The sequence below is a fragment of the Tenrec ecaudatus genome, chromosome 1 (genome assembly GCF_050624435.1).
Source record: "Tenrec ecaudatus isolate mTenEca1 chromosome 1, mTenEca1.hap1, whole genome shotgun sequence".
Lineage (NCBI taxonomy): Eukaryota > Metazoa > Chordata > Mammalia > Afrosoricida > Tenrecidae > Tenrec > Tenrec ecaudatus.
In genome coordinates, this window is record NC_134530.1 from 285207348 (window position 1) to 285228409 (window position 21062).

Here is a 21062-nt window from a genome sequence, read left to right on the forward strand (position 1 = left end):
AACCTAGATCGTCCAAGTGCCCACTAGGTAACCTACATAGTCCAAGGGCCCGCTAGTTAACCTACATCGTCCAAGGGCCCGCTAGTTAACCTAGATAGTCCAAGTGCCCGCTAGTTAACCAACATAGTCCAAGTGCCAGCTAGGTAACCTAGACATTTCTAGTGACCACTAGGTTACCTACATAGTCCAAGTGCCCGTTCGTTAACCTACATAGTCCAAGTGCCCACTAGGTAACCAATATAGTCCAAATGCCCGCTAGGGGCCCTAATAGTCCATATGCCCGCTAGTTAACCTAGATAGTCCAAGTGCCCGCTAGTTAAACTACATAGTCCAAGTGCCCGCTAGGGAACTTACATAGTCCAAGGGCCCTCTAGGGGACCTACACAGTCCAAGTGCCCGTTAGTTAACCTAGATCGTCCAAGTGCCCGCTAGGTAAACTAGATAGTCCAACAGCCAGCTAGGTAACCTACATACTCCAAGAACCCGCTATAACGTAGATAGTTCAAGTGCCAGCTAGGTAACCTAGATAGTCCTTGTGCCTAGGGAACCTACAAAGTCTAAATGCCCGCTAAAGAATCTATATAGTCCAAATGCCCGCTAGGGAGCCTACATAATCCAAATGCCCGCTAGGTAACCTAGATAGTCCAAAAGCCCGCTAGTTAACGTAGATAGTCCAAGTGCCGCTAGTTAATCTACATAGTCCAAGGGCCCGCTAGTTAACCTACATAGTCCAAGTACCCGCAAAGAAACCTAGATAGTCCAAGTGCACGCTAGTTAACCTAGATAGTCCAAGTGCCCTCTAGTTAACCTAGATTGTCCAAGTTTCCGCTAAGAAACCTAGATAGTTCAAGTGCCCGTTACCTAACCTAGATAGTCCAATTGCCCGCTATGCAACATACATAGTCCAAGTGCCCGTTCGTTAACCTAGATGTCCAAGTGCCCGCTAGGTAACCTAGACTCTCCAAGTGCCCGCAAGATTACCTACATAGTCCAAATGCCCGTTCGGAAACCTAGATAGTGCAAGTGCCTGGTAGTTAACCTACATAGTCCAAGTGCCCGGTAGTTAACTTACCTAGTTCAAGTGTCCGTAGGGAACATACAGAGTCCAAGTGCCCGCTAGGGAACCTACATAGTCCAAGTGCATGCTAGTTAACCTAGATAGTCCAAGTGCCTGCTAGGTAACCTACATAGTGCAAGTGTCCGCTAGTTAACCTACATATTCCAAGTGCCCGCTAGTTAATATAGATAGTCCAAGTGCCCGCTAGGGAACGTACATAGTCCAAATGCCCGCTAGGAAACCTAGATAGTCCAAGAGCCCGCTAGTTAACCTAAATAGTCCAAGGGCCCGCTAGTTAACCTACATAGTACAAGGTCTGCTAGTTAACCTAGATAGTCAAAGTGCCCGCTAGGTAACCTAGACATTCCAAGTGCCCGTTAGGTTACCTACATAGTCCAAGTGCCCGTTCGTTAACCTAGAGAGTCCAAGTGCCCGCTAGGTAACCTACATAGTCCAAGGGCCCGCTAGGTAACCTAGATAGTCCAAGTGCCCGCTAGGTAACCTAGATAGTCCAAGTGCCCACTAGATAACCTAGATAGTCCAAGTGCCTGCTAGGTAACCTACATTGTCCAAGTTCCCGCTAGGTAACCCAGATAGTCCAAGTGCCCATTACCTAACCTAGATTATCCAAGTGCCCGCTAGGCAACATACATATTCCAAGTGCCCGTTCGTTAACCTAGAAGTCCATGTGCCCGTTATGTAGCCTAGACAGTCCAAGTGCCCGCTAGGTTACCTGCATTGTCCAAGTGCCCGTTCGTTAACCTAGATAGTCCAAGTGCCCGCTAGGGAACCTATATAATCCAAGTGCTATATAGGTAACCTAGATAGTCCAAGGGCTCGCTTGTTAACTTTGATAGTCCAAGTGCCCGTTCGTTAACCTAGATCGTCCAAGTGCCCGCTAGTTAACCTAGATCGTCCAAGTGTCCTCTAGTTAACCTACATAGTCCAAGTGCCCGCTAGGTAACCTACATAGTGCAAGTGTCTGCTAGGTAACCTACATAGTCCAAGTGCCCGCTAGTTAACATAGATAGTCCAAGTGCCCGCTAGGGAAGGTATATAGTCCAAGTGCCCGCTAGGTAACCTACATAGTGCAATTGCCCGGTAGTTAACCTACATAGTCCAAGTGCCCGCGAGGTAACCTACATAGTCCAAGTGCCCGCTAGGTAACTTACCTAGTTCAAGTGTCCGTAGGGAACATACAGAGTCCAAGTGCCCGCTAGGGAACCTACATAGTCCAAGTGCACGCTAGTTAACCTGGATAGTCCAAGTGCCCGCTAGTTAACCTAGATAGTCCAAGTGCCTGCTAGGTAACTTACATAGTGCAAGTGTCCGCTAGTTAACCTACATATTCCAAGTGCCCGCTAGTTAATATAGATAGTCCAATTGCCCGCTAGGGAACGTACATAGTCCAAATGCCCGCTAGGAAACCTAGATAGTCCAAGAGCTTGCTAGTTAACCTAAATAGTCCAAGGGCCCGCTAGTTAACCTACATAGTCCAAGGTCTGCTAGTTAACCTAGATAGTCAAAGTGCCCGCTAGGTAACCTAGACATTCCAAGTGCCCGTTAGGTTACCTACATAGTCCAAGTGCCCGTTCGTTAACCTAGATAGTCCAAGTGCCCGCTAGGTAACCTACATAGTCCAAGGGCCCGCTAGGGAACCTACATAGTCCAAGTGCACGCTAGTTAACCTACATAGTCCAAGTGCCCGCTAGTTAACCTAGATAGTCCAAGTGCCTGCTAGGTAACCTACATAGTGCAAGTGTCCGCTAGTTAACCTACATATTCCAAGTGCCCGCTAGTTAATATAGATAGTCCAAGTGCCCGCTAGGGAACGTACATAGTCCAAATGCCCGCTAGGAAACCTAGATAGTCCAAGAGCCTGCTAGTTAACCTAAATAGTCCAAGGGCCCGCTAGTTAACCTACATAGTCCAAGGTCTGCTAGTTACCCTAGATAGTCCTCGTGCCCGTTAGTTAATCTAGATAGTCCACGTGCCCACTAGGGGACGTACATAGTCCAAGTGCCCGCTAGGTAACCTAGATAATCCAAGTGCGCGCTAGGGTATGTACATAGTCCAAGTGCCTGTTAGGAAACCTAGATAGTCCAAGTGCCCGCTAGTTAACCTACATAGTCCACGGGCCCCCTTGTTAACCTACATAGTCGAAGGTCTGCTAGTTAACCTAGATAGTCAAAGGGCCCGCTAGGTTACCTACACTGTTCAAGTGCCCGTTCGTTAACCTAGATAGTCCAAGTGCCTGCTAGGTAACCTATATAGTCCAAGGGCCCGCTAGGTAACCTAGATAGTCCAAGTGCCCGCTAGGTAACCTAGATAGTCCAAGTGCCCGCTAGTTAACCTACATAGTCCAAGTGCCCGCTAGGTAACCTAGATAGTGAAAGTGCCCGTTAGGTAACCTAGATAGTCCAAGTGCCCGCTAGATAACTTACATTATCCAAGTTCCCGCTAGGTAACCTAGATAGTCCAAGTGCCCGCTAGGAAACCTACATAGTCCAAGGGCCCACTTGGTAACCTAGATAGTCCAAGTGCCCTCTAGGTAACCTATATAGTCCAAATGCCCGCTAGGGAACCTACATAGTCCAAGCGCCCGCTACTTAACCTAGATAGTCCAAGTGCCGCTATTAATCTACATAGTCCAAGGTTCCGCTAGTTACCCTACATATTCCAAGTACCCGCTAAGAAACCTAGATATTCCAAGTGCATGCTAGTTAACCTAGAGAGTCCAAGTGCCCTCTAGTTAAACTAGATCGTCCAAGTGCCCGCTAAGAAACCTAGATAGTCCAAGTGCCCGTTACCTAACCTAGATAGTCCAATAGCTCGCTATGCAACATACATAGTACAAGTGCCCGTTCCTTAACCTAGAAGTCCAAGTGCCCGCTAGGTAACCTAGACTATCCAAGTGCCCGCTAGGTTACCTACATATACCAAATGCCCATTCGGTAACCTAGATTGTGCAAGTGCCCGGTAGTTAACCTACATAGTCCAAGTGCCCGCTAGGTAACCTAGATAGTCCAAGGGCCCGCTAGTTAACCTACATAGTACAACTGCCCGGTAGTTGACTTACATAGTTCAAGTGTCCGTAGGGAACATACAGAGTCCAAGTGCCTGCTAGGGAATCTACATAGTCGAAGGGCCCACTAGTTAATGTAGATAGTCCAAGTGCCGCTAGTTAATCTACATAGTTCAAGGGCACGCTAGTTAACCTACATAATCCAAGTACCCGCTAGTTAACCTAGATCGTCCAAATGTCCGCTAATTAACCTACATAGTACAAGTGCCCGCTAGGGAACCTAGATAGTCTAAGTGCCCGCTCTGAAACCTACATAGTACAAGATTGCTAGGGAACCTACATAGTCCAAGTGCCCGCTCTGGAACATACATAGTCCAAGTGCCCGCTAGGGAATCTACATAGTCCAAAGGCCCGCTAGTTAACGTAGATAGTCCAAGTGCCGCTAGTTAATCTACATAGACCAAGGGCCCGCTAGTTAACCTACATAGTCCAAATACCCGCTAGTTAACCTAGATTGTCCAAGTGCCCACTAGGTAACCTACATAGTCCAAGGGCCCGCTAGTTAACCTACATCGTCCAAGGGCCCGCTAGTTAACCTAGATAGTCCAAGTGCCCGCTAGTTAACCAACATAGTCCAAGTGCCAGCTAGGTAACCTAGACATTTCTAGTGACCACTAGGTTACCTACATAGTCCAAGTGCCCGTTCGTTAACCTACATAGTCCAAGTGCCCGCTAGGTAACCAATATAGTCCAAATGCCCGCTAGGGGCCCTAATAGTCCATATGCCCGCTAGTTAACCTAGATAGTCCAAGTGCCCGCTAGTTAAACTACATAGTCCAAGTGCCCGCTAGGGAACTTACATAGTCCAAGGGCCCTCTAGGGGACCTACACAGTCCAAGTGCCCGTTAGTTAACCTAGATCGTCCAAGTGCCCGCTAGGTAAACTAGATAGTCCAACAGCCAGCTAGGTAACCTACATACTCCAAGAACCCGCTATAACGTAGATAGTTCAAGTGCCAGCTAGGTAACCTAGATAGTCCTTGTGCCTAGGGAACCTACAAAGTCTAAATGCCCGCTAAAGAATCTATATAGTCCAAATGCCCGCTAGGGAGCCTACATAATCCAAATGCCCGCTAGGTAACCTAGATAGTCCAAAAGCCCGCTAGTTAACGTAGATAGTCCAAGTGCCGCTAGTTAATCTACATAGTCCAAGGGCCCGCTAGTTAACCTACATAGTCCAAGTACCCGCAAAGAAACCTAGATAGTCCAAGTGCACGCTAGTTAACCTAGATAGTCCAAGTGCCCTCTAGTTAACCTAGATTGTCCAAGTTTCCGCTAAGAAACCTAGATAGTTCAAGTGCCCGTTACCTAACCTAGATAGTCCAATTGCCCGCTATGCAACATACATAGTCCAAGTGCCCGTTCTTTAACCTAGATGTCCAAGTGCCCGCTAGGTAACCTAGACTCTCCAAGTGCCCGCAAGATTACCTACATAGTCCAAATGCCCGTTCGGAAACCTAGATAGTGCAAGTGCCCGGTAGTTAACCTACATAGTCCAAGTGCCCGGTAGTTAACTTACCTAGTTCAAGTGTCCGTAGTGAACATACAGAGTCCAAGTGCCCGCTAGGGAACCTACATAGTCCAAGTGCATGCTAGTTAACCTAGATAGTCCAAGTGCCTGCTAGGTAACCTACATAGTGCAAGTGTCCGCTAGTTAACCTACATATTCCAAGTGCCCGCTAGGGAAGGTACATAGTCCAAGTGCCCGCTAGGAAACCTAGATAGTCCAAGAGCCCGCTAGTTAACCTAAACAGTCCAAGGGCCCGCTAGTTAACCTACATAGTCCAAGGTCTGCTAGTTAACCTAGATAGTCAAAGTGCCCGCTAGGTAACCTAGACATTCCAAGTGCCCGTTAGGTTACCTACATAGTCCAAGTGCCCGTTCGTTAACCTAGATAGTCCAAGTGCCCGCTAGGTAACCTACATAGTCCAAGGGCCCGCTAGGGAACCTACATAGTCCAAGTGCACGCTAGTTAACCTAGATAGTCCAAGTGCCCGCTAGTTAACCTAGATAGTCCAAGTGCCTGCTAGGTAACCTACATAGTGCACGTGTCCGCTAGTTAACCTATATATTCCAAGTGCCCGCTAGTTAATATAGATAGTCCAAGTGCCCGCTAGGGAACGTACATAGTCCAAATGCCCGCTAGGAAACCTAGATAGTCCAAGAGCCTGCTAGTTAACCTAAATAGTCCAAGGGCCCGCTAGTTAACCTAGATAGTCCTCGTGCCCGTTAGTTAACCTAGATAGTCCACGTGCCCACTAGGGGACGTACATAGTCCAAGTGCCCGCTAGGTAACCTAGATAATCCAAGTGCGCGCTAGGGTATGTACATAGTCCAAGTGCCTGTTAGGAAACCTAGATAGTCCAAGTGCCCGCTAGTTAACCTACATAGTCCACGGGCCCCCTTGTTAACCTACATAGTCGAAGGTCTGCTAGTTAACCTAGATAGTCAAAGGGCCCGCTAGGTTACCTACACTGTTCAAGTGCCCGTTCGTTAACCTAGATAGTCCAAGTGCCCGCTAGGTAACCTATATAGTCCAAGGGCCCGCTAGGTAACCTAGATAGTCCAAGTGCCCGCTAGGTAACCTAGATAGTCCAAGTGCCCGCTAGTTAACCTACATAGTCCAAGTGCCCGCTAGGTAACCTAGATAGTGAAAGTGCCCGTTAGGTAACCTAGATAGTCCAAGTGCCCGCTAGATAACTTACATTATCCAAGTTCCCGCTAGGTAACCTAGATAGTCCAAGTGCCCGCTAGGAAACCTACATAGTCCAAGGGCCCACTTGGTAACCTAGATATTCCAAGTGCCCTCTAGGTAACCTATATAGTCCAAATGCCCGCTAGGGAACCTACATAGTCCAAGCGCCCGCTACTTAACCTAGATAGTCCAAGTGCCGCTATTAATCTACATAGTCCAAGGTTCCGCTAGTTACCCTACATATTCCAAGTACCCGCTAAGAAACCTAGATATTCCAAGTGCATGCTAGTTAACCTAGAGAGTCCAAGTGCCCTCTAGTTAATCTAGATCGTCCAAGTGCCCGCTAAGAAACCTAGATAGTCCAAGTGCCCGTTACCTAACCTAGATAGTCCAATAGCCCGCTATGCAACATACATAGTACAAGTGCCCGTTCCTTAACCTAGAAGTCCAAGTGCCCGCTAGGTAACCTAGACTATCCAAGTGCCCGCTAGGTTACCTACATATACCAAATGCCCATTCGGTAACCTAGATTGTGCAAGTGCCCGGTAGTTAACCTACATAGTCCAAGTGCCCGCTAGGTAACCTACATAGTCCAAGGGCCCGCTAGTTAACCTACATAGTACAACTGCCCGGTAGTTGACTTACATAGTTCAAGTGTCCGTAGGGAACATACAGAGTCCAAGTGCCTGCTAGGGAATCTACATAGTCGAAGGGCCCACTAGTTAATGTAGATAGTCCAAGTGCCGCTAGTTAATCTACATAGTTCAAGGGCACGCTAGTTAACCTACATAATCCAATTACCCGCTAGTTAACCTAGATCGTCCAAATGTCCGCTAATTAACCTACATAGTACAAGTGCCCGCTAGGGAACCTAGATAGTCTAAGTGCCCGCTCTGAAACCTACATAGTCCAAGATTGCTAGGGAACCTACATAGTCCAAGTGCCCGCTAGGTAACCTAGATAGTCCAAGTGCCCTCTAGTTAACCTAGATTGTCCAAGTTTCCGCTAAGAAACCTAGATAGTTCAAGTGCCCGTTACCTAACCTAGATAGTCCAATTGCCTGCTATGCAACATACATAGTCCAAGTGCCCGTTCGTTAACCTAGATGTTCAAGTGCCCGCTAGGTAACCTAGACTCTCCAAGTGCCCGCAAGATTACCTACATAGTCCAAATGCCCGTTCGGAAACCTAGATAGTGCAAGTGCCCGGTAGTTAACCTACATAGTCCAAGTGCCCGGTAGTTAACTTACCTAGTTCAAGTGTCCGTAGGGAACATACAGAGTCCAAGTGCCCGCTAGGGAACCTACATAGTCCAAGTGCATGCTAGTTAACCTAGATAGTCCAAGTGCCTGCTAGGTAACCTACATAGTGCAAGTGTCCGCTAGTTAACCTACATATTCCAAGTGCCCGCTAGTTAATATAGATAGTCCAAGTGCCCGCTAGGGAACGTACATAGTCCAAGTGCCCGCTAGGAAACCTAGATAGTCCAAGAGCCCGCTAGTTAACCTAAATAGTCCAAGGGCCCGTTAGTTAACCTACATAGTCCAAGGTCTGCTAGTTAACCTAGATAGTCAAAGTGCCCGCTAGGTAACCTAGACATTCCAAGTGCCCGTTAGGTTACCTACATAGTCCAAGTGCCCGTTCGTTAACCTAGATAGTCCAAGTGCCCGCTAGGTAACCTACATAGTGCAAGGGCCCGCTAGGTAACCTAGATAGTCCAAGTGCCCGCTAGGTAACCTAGATAGTCCAAGTGCCCACTAGATAACCTAGATAATCCAAGTGCCTGCTAGGTAACCTACATTGTCCAAGTTCCCGCTAGGTAACCCAGATAGTCCAAGTGCCCGTTACCTAACCTAGATTATCCAAGTGCCCGCTAGGCAACATACATATTCCAAGTGCCCGTTCGTTAACCTAAAAGTCCAAGTGCCCGCTATGTAACCTAGACAGTCCAAGTGCCCGCTAGGTTACCTGCATTGTCCAAGTGCCCGTTCGTTAACCTAGATAGTCCAAATGCCCGCTAGGGAACCTATATATTCCAAGTGCTATCTAGGTAACCTAGATAGTCCAAGGGCCCGCTAGTTAACCTAGATAGTCCAAGGGCTCGCTTGTTAACTTTGATAGTCCAAGTGCCCGTTCGTTAACCTAGATCGTCCAAGTGCCTGCTAGTTAACCTAGATCGTCCAAGTGTCCTCTAGTTAACCTACATAGTCCAAGTGCCCGCTAGGTAACCTACATAGTGCAAGTGTCTGCTAGGTAACCTACATAGTCCAAGTGCCCGCTAGTTAACATAGATAGTCCAAGTGCCCGCTAGGGAAGGTATATAATCCAAGTGCCCGCTAGGTAATCTAGAGAGTGCAAGTGCCCGCTAGTTAACCTACATAGTCCAAGTGCCTGCTAGGTAACCTAGATAGTCCAAGGGCATGCTAGTTCACCTACATAGTCCAAGTGCCCGCTAGGTAACCTACATAGTGCAAGTGTCCGCTAGTTAACCTACATAGTCAAAGTGCCCGCTAGTTAACCTAGATAGTCCAAGTGCCAGCTAGGTAAACTACATAGTGCAAGTGTCCCCTAGTTAACCTAGATCGTCCAATTGTCAGCTAGTTAACCTACATAGTCCAAGTTCCCGCTAGTTAATATAGATAGTCCAAGTGCCCGTTGGGTAACCTAGATAGTCCAAGTGCCCTTTAGGGAATCTAGATAGTCCAAGTGCCCACTAGGGAACCTACATAGTCCAATTGCCTGGTCTGGAACATACATAGTCCATGTGCCCGCTAGTTAACCTAGATAGTCCAAGTGCCCGCTAGGTAATCTATATAGTCCAAATGCCCGCTAGGGAACCTACATAGTCCAAGCGCCCGCTAGTTAACCTAGATAGTCCAAGTGCCCGCTAGTTAACCTAGATAGTCCAAGTGCCCGCTAGGTAACCTAGATAGTCCAAGTGCCTGATAGCTAACCTACATAGTCCAAGTGTCCGTTCGTTAACCTAGATAGTCCAAGTGCCCATTGGGTAACCTACATAGTCCAAGTGCCCGCTTGGTAACCTGGATAGTCCAAGTGCCCGCTAGTTAACCTACATAGTCCAAGTGCCTTCTAGGGAGCCTACATAGTCCACGTGACCGCTTGGGAACCTCCATAGTCCAAGTGCCCGTTAGGGAACCTACATAGTCCAAGTGCCCGCTAGGTAACCTACATTGTCCAAATGCCCACAAGGAAACCTACATAGTCTAAATGCCCGCAAGGCAACCTACATAATCCAAGTGCCCGCTCTGGAACATACGTAGTCCAAGTGCCCGTTAGCTAACCTAGATAGTCCAAGAGCCCGGTAGTTGACCTACATAGTCCAAGTGCCAGCTAGGTAACCTAGATAGTGCAAGTGCCCGCTAGGGAACCTAGATAGTACAAGTGCCCGCTAGGGAACCTAGATAGTCCAAGTGGCGGCTAGGTAACCTACATAGTCCAAGTGCCCGTTCGTTAACCTAGATAATCCAAGTGCCCGCCAAGTAACCTAGACAGTCCAAGTGCCCGCTAGGTAACCTACATAGTCCAAATGCCCGCTAGTTAACCTACATAGTCCAAGTGCCCGTTAGGTAACCTAGATAGTCCAAATGCCTGCTAGGGAACCCACATAGTCCAAGTGCCCGCTAGGGAACCTACATAGTCCAATTGTCCGTTAGTTAACCTAGATAGTACAAGTACCCGCTAGGTAACCTAGATAGTCCAACAGCCCGGTAGGTAACCTACATACTCCAAGAACCCGCTAGGTAACGTAGATAGATCAAGTGCCAGCTAGGTAACCTAGATAGTCCACGTGTCCGCTAGGTAACCTACAAATTCTAAGTGCCCGCTAAGGAATCTATATAGTCCAAATATCCGCTAGGGAGCCTACATAATCCAAATGCCCGCTAGGAAACCTAGATAGTCCAAGTGCCCGCTAGGTAACCTACATAGTCCAAATGCCCTCTAGTTAACCCACATAGTCCAAGTGCCCGTTAGGGAACTTACATAGTCCAAGGTCCCGCTAGGGAACCTACATAGTCCAAGAACCCGCTAGGCTACGTAGAAAATCCAAGTACCCGCTAGGTAACCTAGATAGTCCAAGTGCCCTCTAGGTAACCTACAAAGTCTAAGTGCCCGCTAGGTTATCTATATAGTCCAAATGCCCGCTAGGGAACCTACATAGTTCAAGTGCCTGCTAGGTAACCTAGATAGTCCAAGTGCCCTCTAGTTAACCTAGATCGTCCAAGTGACCGCTAGTTAACCTACATAGTCCAAGTGCCCGCTAGGTATCTAGACAGTTCAAGTGAACACTAGGTTACCTACATAGTCCAAGTGCCTGTTCGTTAACCTACATAGTCCAAGTGCCCGCTAGGTAACCTATATAGTCCAAATGCCCGCTAGGGACCCTAATAACCCAAGTGCCCGCTAGTTAACCTAGATAGTCCAAGAGCTCGCTAGTTAACCTACATAGTCCAAGTGCCCGCTAGGTAACCTAGACAGTTCAAGTGACCACTAGGTTACCTACATAGTCCAAGTGCCCGATAGGGAACCTACATAGTCCAAGTGCCCGCTAGTTAACATAGATAGTCCAAGTACCCGCTAGGAAACGTACATTATCCAAGTGCCTGCTAGGTAACCTACATAGTCCAAGTGCCCGCTAGTTAACCTACATAGTCCAAGTGCCTGCTAGGTAACCTAGATAGTCCAAGTGCCTGCTAGGTAACCTACATAGTGCAAGTGTCCGCTAGTTAACCTACATATTCCAAGTGCCCGCTAGTTAATATAGATAGTCCAAGTGCCCGCTAGGGAACGTACATAGTCCAAATGCCCGCTAGGAAACCTAGATAGTCCAAGAGCCTGCTAGTTAACCTAAATAGTCCAAGGGCCCGCTAGTTAACCTACATAGTCCAAGGTCTGCTAGTTAACCTAGATAGTCCAAGTGCCCGCTAGTTAACCTAGATAGTCCTCGTGCCCGTTAGTTAACCTAGATAGTCCACGTGCCCACTAGGGGACGTACATAGTCCAAGTGCCCGCTAGGTAACCTAGATAATCCAAGTGCGCGCTAGGGTATGTACATAGTCCAAGTGCCTGTTAGGAAACCTAGATAGTCCAAGTGCCCGCTAGTTAACCTACATAGTCCACGGGCCCCCTTGTTAACCTACATAGTCGAAGGTCTGCTAGTTAACCTAGATAGTCAAAGGGCCCGCTAGGTTACCTACACTGTTCAAGTGCCCGTTCGTTAACCTAGATAGTCCAAGTGCCCGCTAGGTAACCTATATAGTCCAAGGGCCCGCTAGGTAACCTAGATAGTCCAAGTGCCCGCTAGGTAACCTAGATAGTCCAAGTGCCCGCTAGTTAACCTACATAGTCCAAGTGCCCGCTAGGTAACCTAGATAGTGAAAGTGCCCGTTAGGTAACCTAGATAGTCCAAGTGCCCGCTAGATAACTTACATTATCCAAGTTCCCGCTAGGTAACCTAGATAGTCCAAGTGCCCGCTAGGAAACCTACATAGTCCAAGGGCCCACTTGGTAACCTAGATAGTCCAAGTGCCCTCTAGGTAACCTATATAGTCCAAATGCCCGCTAGGGAACCTACATAGTCCAAGCGCCCGCTACTTAACCTAGATAGTCCAAGTGCCGCTATTAATCTACATAGTCCAAGGTTCCGCTAGTTACCCTACATATTCCAAGTACCCGCTAAGAAACCTAGATATTCCAAGTGCATGCTAGTTAACCTAGATAGTCCAAGTGCCCTCTAGTTAAACTAGATCGTCCAAGTGCCCGCTAAGAAACCTAGATAGTCCAAGTGCCCGTTACCTAACCTAGATAGTCCAATAGCCCGCTATGCAACATACATAGTACAAGAGCCCGTTCCTTAACCTAGAAGTCCAAGTGCCCGCTAGGTAACCTAGACTATCCAAGTGCCCGCTAGGTTACCTACATATACCAAATGCCCATTCGGTAACCTAGATTGTGCAAGTGCCCGGTAGTTAACCTACATAGTCCAAGTGCCCGCTAGGTAACCTAGATAGTCCAAGGGCCCGCTAGTTAACCTACATAGTACAACTGCCCGGTAGTTGACTTACATAGTTCAAGTGTCCGTAGGGAACATACGGAGTCCAAGTGCCTGCTAGGGAATCTACATAGTCGAAGGGCCCACTAGTTAATGTAGATAGTCCAAGTGCCGCTAGTTAATCTACATAGTTCAAGGGCACGCTAGTTAACCTACATAATCCAATTACCCGCTAGTTAACCTAGATCGTCCAAATGTCCGCTAATTAACCTACATAGTACAAGTGCCCGCTAGGGAACCTAGATAGTCTAAGTGCCCGCTCTGAAACCTACATAGTCCAAGATTGCTAGGGAACCTTCATAGTCCAAGTGCCCGCTAGGTAACCTAGATAGTCCAAGTGCCCTCTAGTTAACCTAGATTGTCCAAGTTTCCGCTAAGAAACCTAGATAGTTCAAGTGCCCGTTACCTAACCTAGATAGTCCAATTGCCCGCTATGCAACATACATAGTCCAAGTGCCCGTTCGTTAACCTAGATGTCCAAGTACCCGCTAGGTAACCTAGACTCTCCAAGTGCCCGCAAGATTACCTACATAGTCCAAATGCCCGTTCGGAAACCTAGATAGTGCAAGTGCCCGGTAGTTAACCTACATAGTCCAAGTGCCCGGTAGTTAACTTACCTAGTTCAAGTGTCCGTAGGGAACATACAGAGTCCAAGTGCCCGCTAGGGAACCTACATAGTCCAAGTGCATGCTAGTTAACCTAGATAGTCCAAGTGCCTGCTAGGTAACCTACATAGTGCAAGTGTCCGCTAGTTAACCTACATATTCCAAGTGCCCGCTAGTTAATATAGATAGTCCAAGTGCCCGCTAGGGAACGTACATAGTCCAAGTGCCCGCTAGGAAACCTAGATAGTCCAAGAGCCCGCTAGTTTACCTAAATAGTCCAAGGGCCCGTTAGTTAACCTACATAGTCCAAGGTCTGCTAGTTAACCTAGATAGTCAAAGTGCCCGCTAGGCAACCTAGACATTCCAAGTGCCCGTTAGGTTACCTACATAATCCAAGTGCCCGTTCGTTAACCTAGATAGTCCAAGTGCCCGCTAGGTAACCTACTTAGTGCAAGGGCCCGCTAGGTAACCTAGATAGTCCAAGTGCCCGCTAGGTAACCTAGATAGTCCAAGTGCCCACTAGATAACCTAGATAATCCAAGTGCCTGCTAGGTAACCTACATAGTCCAAGTGCCCGCTAGGTAACCTACATAGTGCAAGTGTCCGCTAGTTAACCTACATAGTCAAAGTGCCCGCTAGTTAACCTAGATAGTCCAAGTGCCAGCTAGGTAAACTACATAGTGCAAGTGTCCGCTAGTTAACCTAGATCGTCCAATTGTCAGCTAGTTAACCTACATAGTCCAAGTTCCCGCTAGTTAATATAGATAGTCCAAGTGCCCGTTGGGTAACCTAGATAGTCCAAGTGCCCTTTAGGGAATCTAGATAGTCCAAGTGCCCACTAGGGAACCTACATAGTCCAATTGCCTGGTCTGGAACATACATAGTCCATGTGCCCACTAGTTAACCTAGATAGTCCAAGTGCCCGCTAGGTAATCTATATAGTCCAAATGCCCGCTAGGGAACCTACATAGTCCAAGCGCCCGCTAGTTAACCTAGATAGTCCAAGTGCCCGCTAGTTAACCTAGATAGTCCAAGTGCCCGCTAGGTAACCTAGATAGTCCAAGTGCCTGATAGCTAACCTACATAGTCCAAGTGTCCGTTCGTTAACCTAGATAGTCCAAGTGCCCATTGGGTAACCTACATAGTCCAAGTGCCCGCTTGGTAACCTGGATAGTCCAAGTGCCCGCTAGTTAACCTACATAGTCCAAGTGCCTTCTAGGGAGCCTACATAGTCCACGTGACCGCTTGGGAACCTCCATAGTCCAAGTGCCCGTTAGGGAACCTGCATAGTCCAAGTGCCCGCTAGGTAACCTACATAGTCCAAATGCCCACAAGGAAACCTACATAGTCTAAATGCCCGCAAGGCAACCTACATAATCCAAGTGCCCGCTCTGGAACATACGTAGTCCAAGTGCCCGTTAGCTAACCTAGATAGTCCAAGGGCCCGGTAGTTGACCTACATAGTCCAAGTGCCAGCTAGGTAACCTAGATAGTGCAAGTGCCCGCTAGGGAACCTAGATAGTACAAGTGCCCGCTAGGGAACCTAGATAGTCCAAGTGGCGGCTAGGTAACCTACATAGTCCAAGTGCCCGTTCGTTAACCTAGATAATCCAAGTGCCCGCCAAGTAACCTAGACAGTCCAAGTGCCCGCTAGGTAACCTACATAGTCCAAATGCCCGCTAGTTAACCTACATAGTCCAAGTGCCCGTTAGGTAACCTAGATAGTCCAAATGCCCGCTAGGGAACCCACATAGTCCAAGTGCCCGCTAGGGAACCTACATAGTCCAATTGTCCGTTAGTTAACCTAGATAGTACAAGTACCCGCTAGGTAACCTAGATAGTCCAACAGCCCGGTAGGTAACCTACATACTCCAAGAACCCGCTAGGTAACGTAGATAGTTCAAGTGCCAGCTAGGTAACCTAGATAGTCCACGTGCCCGCTAGGTAACCTACAAATTCTAAGTGCCCGCTAAGGAATCTATATAGTCCAAATGCCCGCTAGGGAGCCTACATAATCCAAATGCCCGCTAGGAAACCTAGATAGTCCAAGTGCCCGCTAGGTAACCTACATAGTCCAAATGCCCTCTAGTTAACCCACATAGTCCAAGTGCCCGTTAGGGAACTTACATAGTCCAAGGTCCCGCTAGGGAACCTACATAGTCCAAGAACCCGCTAGGCTACGTAGAAAATCCAAGTACCCGCTAGGTAACCTAGATAGTCCAAGTGCCCTCTAGGTAACCTACAAAGTCTAAGTGCCCGCTAGGTTATCTATATAGTCCAAATGCCCGCTAGGGAACCTACATAGTTCAAGTGCCTGCTAGGTAACCTAGATAGTCCAAGTGCCCTCTAGTTAACCTAGATCGTCCAAGTGACCGCTAGTTAACCTACATAGTCCAAGTGCCCGCTAGGTATCTAGACAGTTCAAGTGAACACTAGGTTACCTACATAGTCCAAGTGCCTGTTCGTTAACCTACATAGTCCAAGTGCCCGCTAGGTAACCTATATAGTCCAAATGCCCGCTAGGGACCCTAATAACCCAAGTGCCCGCTAGTTAACCTAGATAGTCCAAGAGCTCGCTAGTTAACCTACATAGTCCAAGTGCCCGCTAGGTAACCTAGACAGTTCAAGTGACCACTAGGTTACCTACATAGTCCAAGTGCCCGATAGGGAACCTACATAGTCCAAGTGCCCGCTAGTTAACATAGATAGTCCAAGTACCCGCTAGGAAACGTACATTATCCAAGTGCCTGCTAGGTAACCTACATAGTCCAAGTGCCCGCTAGGGAACCTACATAGTCCAAGTGCCTGCTAGGTAACCTAGATAGTCCAAGTGCCCTCTAGGTAACCTACAAAGTCTAAGTGCCCGCTAGGTTATCTATATAGTCCAAATGCCCGCTAGGGAACCTACATAGTTCAAGTGCCCGCTAGGTAACCTAGATAGTCCAAGTGCCCTCTAGTTAACCTAGATCGTCCAAGTGCCCGCTAGGTAACCTACATAGTCCAAATGCCCTCTAGTTAACCCACATAGTCCAAGTGCCCGTTAGGGAACTTACATAGTCCAAGGTCCCGCTAGGGAACCTACATAGTCCAAGAACCCGCTAGGCTACGTAGAAAATCCAAGTACCCGCTAGGTAACCTAGATAGTCCAAGTGCCCTCTAGGTAACCTACAAAGTCTAAGTGCCCGCTAGGTTATCTATATAGTCCAAATGCCCGCTAGGGAACCTACATAGTCAAGTGCCTGCTAGGTAACCTAGATAGTCCAAGTGCCCTCTAGTTAACCTATATCGTCCAAGTGACCGCTAGTTAACCTACATAGTCCAAGTGCCCGCTAGGTATCTAGACAGTTCAAGTGAACACTAGGTTACCTACATAGTCCAAGTGCCTGTTCGTTAACCTACATAGTCCAAGTGCCCGCTAGGTAACCTATATAGTCCAAATGCCCGCTAGGGACCCTAATAACCCAAGTGCCCGCTAGTTAACCTAGATAGTCCAAGAGCTCGCTAGTTAACCTACATAGTCCAAGTGCCCGCTAGGTAACCTAGACAGTTCAAGTGACCACTAGGTTACCTACATAGTCCAAGTGCCCGATAGGGAACCTACATAGTCCAAGTGCCCGCTAGTTAACATAGATAGTCCAAGTACCCGCTAGGAAACGTACATTATCCAAGTGCCTGCTAGGTAACCTACATAGTCCAAGTGCCCGCTAGTTAACCTACATAGTCCAAGTGCCTGCTAGGTAACCTAGATAGTCCAAGTGCCCTCTAGGTAACCTACAAAGTCTAAGTGCCCGCTAGGTTATCTATATAGTCCAAATGCCCGCTAGGGAACCTACATAGTTCAAGTGCCCCCTAGGTAACCTAGATAGTCCAAGTGCCCTCTAGTTAACCTAGATCGTCCAAGTGCCCGCTAGGTAACCTACATAGTCCAAATGCCCTCTAGTTAACCCACATAGTCCAAGTGCCCGTTAGGGAACTTACATAGTCCAAGGTCCCGCTAGGGAACCTACATAGTCCAAGAACCCGCTAGGCTACGTAGAAAATCCAAGTACCCGCTAGGTAACCTAGATAGTCCAAGTGCCCTCTAGGTAACCTACAAAGTCTAAGTGCCCGCTAGGTTATCTATATAGTCCAAATGCCCGCTAGGGAACCTACATAGTTCAAGTGCCTGCTAGGTAACCTAGATAGTCCAAGTGCCCTCTAGTTAACCTAGATCGTCCAAGTGACCGCTAGTTAACCTACATAGTCCAAGTGCCCGCTAGGTATCTAGACAGTTCAAGTGAACACTAGGTTACCTACGTAGTCCAAGTGCCTGTTCGTTAACCTACATAGTCCAAGTGCCCGCTAGGTAACCTATATAGTCCAAATGCCCGCTAGTTAACCTAAATAGTCCAAGGGCCCGTTAGTTAACCTACATAGTCCAAGGTCTGCTAGTTAACCTAGATAGTCAAAGTGCCCGCTAGGTAACCTAGACATTCCAAGTGCCCGTTAGGTTACCTACATAGTCCAAGTGCCCGTTCGTTAACCTAGATAGTCCAAGTGCCCGCTAGGTAACCTACATAGTGCAAGGGCCCGCTAGGTAACCTAGATAGTCCAAGTGCCCGCTAGGTAACCTAGATAGTCCAAGTGCCCACTAGATAACCTAGATAATCCAAGTGCCTGCTAGGTAACCTACATTGTCCAAGTTCCCGCTAGGTAACCCAGATAGTCCAAGTGCCCGTTACCTAACCTAGATTATCCAAGTGCCCGCTAGGCAACATACATATTCCAAGTGCCCGTTCGTTAACCTAAAAGTCCAAGTGCCCGCTATGTAACCTAGACAGTCCAAGTGCCCGCTAGGTTACCTGCATTGTCCAAGTGCCCGTTCGTTAACCTAGATAGTCCAAATGCCCGCTAGGGAACCTATATATTCCAAGTGCTATCTAGGTAACCTAGATAGTCCAAGGGCCCGCTAGTTAACCTAGATAGTCCAAGGGCTCGCTTGTTAACTTTGATAGTCCAAGTGCCCGTTCGTTAACCTAGATCGTCCAAGTGCCCGCTAGTTAACCTAGATCGTCCAAGTGTCCTCTAGTTAACCTACATAGTCCAAGTGCCCGCTAGGTAACCTACATAGTGCAAGTGTCTGCTAGGTAACCTACATAGTCCAAGTGCCCGCTAGTTAACATAGATAGTCCAAGTGCCCGCTAGGGAAGGTATATAATCCAAGTGCCCGCTAGGTAATCTAGAGAGTGCAAGTGCCCGCTAGTTAACCTACATAGTCCAAGTGCCTGCTAGGTAACCTAGATAGTCCAAGGGCATGCTAGTTCACCTACATAGTCCAAGTGCCCGCTAGGTAACCTACATAGTGCAAGTGTCCGCTAGTTAACCTACATAGTCAAAGTGCCCGCTAGTTAACCTAGATAGTCCAAGTGCCAGCTAGGTAAACTACATAGTGCAAGTGTCCGCTAGTTAACCTAGATCGTCCAATTGTCAGCTAGTTAACCTACATAGTCCAAATGCCCACTAGGGAGCCTACATAATCCAAATACCCGCTAGGTAACCTAGATAGTCCAAGAGCCCGCTAGGTAACCTACATAGTCCTAGTGCCCCTAGTTAACCTACATTCTCCAAGTGCCCGATAGGGAACCTACATAGTCCAAGTGCCCGCTAGGTAACCTACATAGTCCAAATACCCTCTAGTTAACCTACATAGTCCAAGTGCCCGATAGGGAACCCACATGATCCAAGTGCCCGCTAGGGAACCTACATAGTCCAAGTGCCAGTTAGGTAAACTAGATAGTCCAAATGCCCGCCAGGAATCCCATATTGTCCATGTGCCCGCTAGGGAACTTACATAGTCCAAGGGCCCGCAAGGGAGCCTACATAGTCCTAGTGCCCGTTAGTTAACATAGATAGTCCAAGTGCCTGCTAGGTAACGTAGATAGTCCAACAGCACGCTAGGTAACCTACATACTCCAAGAACCCGCTAGGCAACGTAGATAGTTCAAGTGCCAGCTAGGTAACCTAGATAGTCCAAGTGCCCTCTAGTTAACCTAGATCGTCCAAGTGCCCGCTAGTTAACCTACATAGTCCAAGGGCCCGCTAGTTAAACTACATAGTCCAAGGTCCACTAGTTAACGTAGATAGTCCAAGTGCTCGCTAGTTAACCTACATAGTACAAGGGCCCGCTAGTTGACCTAGATATTCCAAGTGCCCGCTAGTTAACCTAGATAGTCCAAGTACCCGCTAGTTAACCTAAGTAGTCCAAATGTCCGATAGGGATCCTATATAGTCCAAGTGCCCGCTAGGTAACCTACATATTCCAAGTGCCCGTTCGTTAACCTAGATAGTCCAAGTGCCCTCTAGGTAACCTAGACTGTCCAAGTGCCCGCTAGGTTACCTACATAGTCCAAGTGCCCGTTCGTTAACCTAGATAGTCCAAGTGCCCCCTAGGAAACCTACATAGTCCAGGGCCCGCTAGGTAACCTAGATAGTCCAAGTGCCCGCTAGGTAACCTAGATAATCCAAGTGCCCGCTAGGTAACTTAGAGTCCAAGTGCTCGCTAGTTAACCTACATAAACCAAGTGCCCGCTATGTAACCTAGATAGTCAAAGTGCCCGTTAGGTAACCTAGATAGTCCAAGTGCCCGCTAGGTAACTTACATTGTCCAAGTTCCCACTAGGTAACCTAGATAGTACAAGTGCCCGTTACCTAACTAGATAGCCCAAGTGCCCGCTAGGCAACCTACATAGTCCAAGAGCCCGTTCGTTAACCTAGAAGTCCAAGTGCCCGCTAGGTAACCTAGACAGTCCAAGTGCCTGCTAGGTTACCTGCATATTCCAAGTGCCCGTTCGTTAACCTAGATAGTCCAAGTGCCCGCTAGGTAACCTACATAGACCAAGGGCTCACTTGTTAACGTTGATAGTCCAAGTGCCCGCTAGTTAACCTAGATCGTCCAAGTGCGCGCTAGTTAACCTAGATTGTCCAAGTGCCTGCTAGTTAACCTACATAGTCCAAGGGCCCACTTGTTAACCTAGATAATCCAAGTGTCCTCTAGTTAACCTACATAGTCCAAGTGCCCGCTAGTTACCCTATATACCAAGTGCCCGCTACGTAACCTAGATAGTCCAAGGGCACGCTATTTAACCTACATAATGCAAGTGCCCGCTAGGTAACCTAGATAGTCCAAGTGCCCGCTAAGGAACCTACATAGTCCAAGTCAACGCTAGTTAACCTAGATAGTCCAAGTGTCTGCTAGGTACCCTACATAGTGCAAGTGTCCGCTAGTTAACCTACATATTCCAAGTGCCCGCTAGTTAAAATAGACAGTCCAAGTGCCCGCTAGGAAACTTACATAGTCCAAGGGCCCACTTGGTAACCTAGATAGTCCAAGTGCCCTCTAGGTAACCTATATAGTCCAAATGCCCGCTAGGGAACCTACATAGCCCAAGCGCCCGCTACTTAACCTAGATAGTCCAAGTGCCGCTATTAATCTACATAGTCCAAGGGTCCGCTAGTTACCCAACATATTCCAAGTACTCGCTAAGAAACCTAGATATTCCAAGTGCATGCTAGT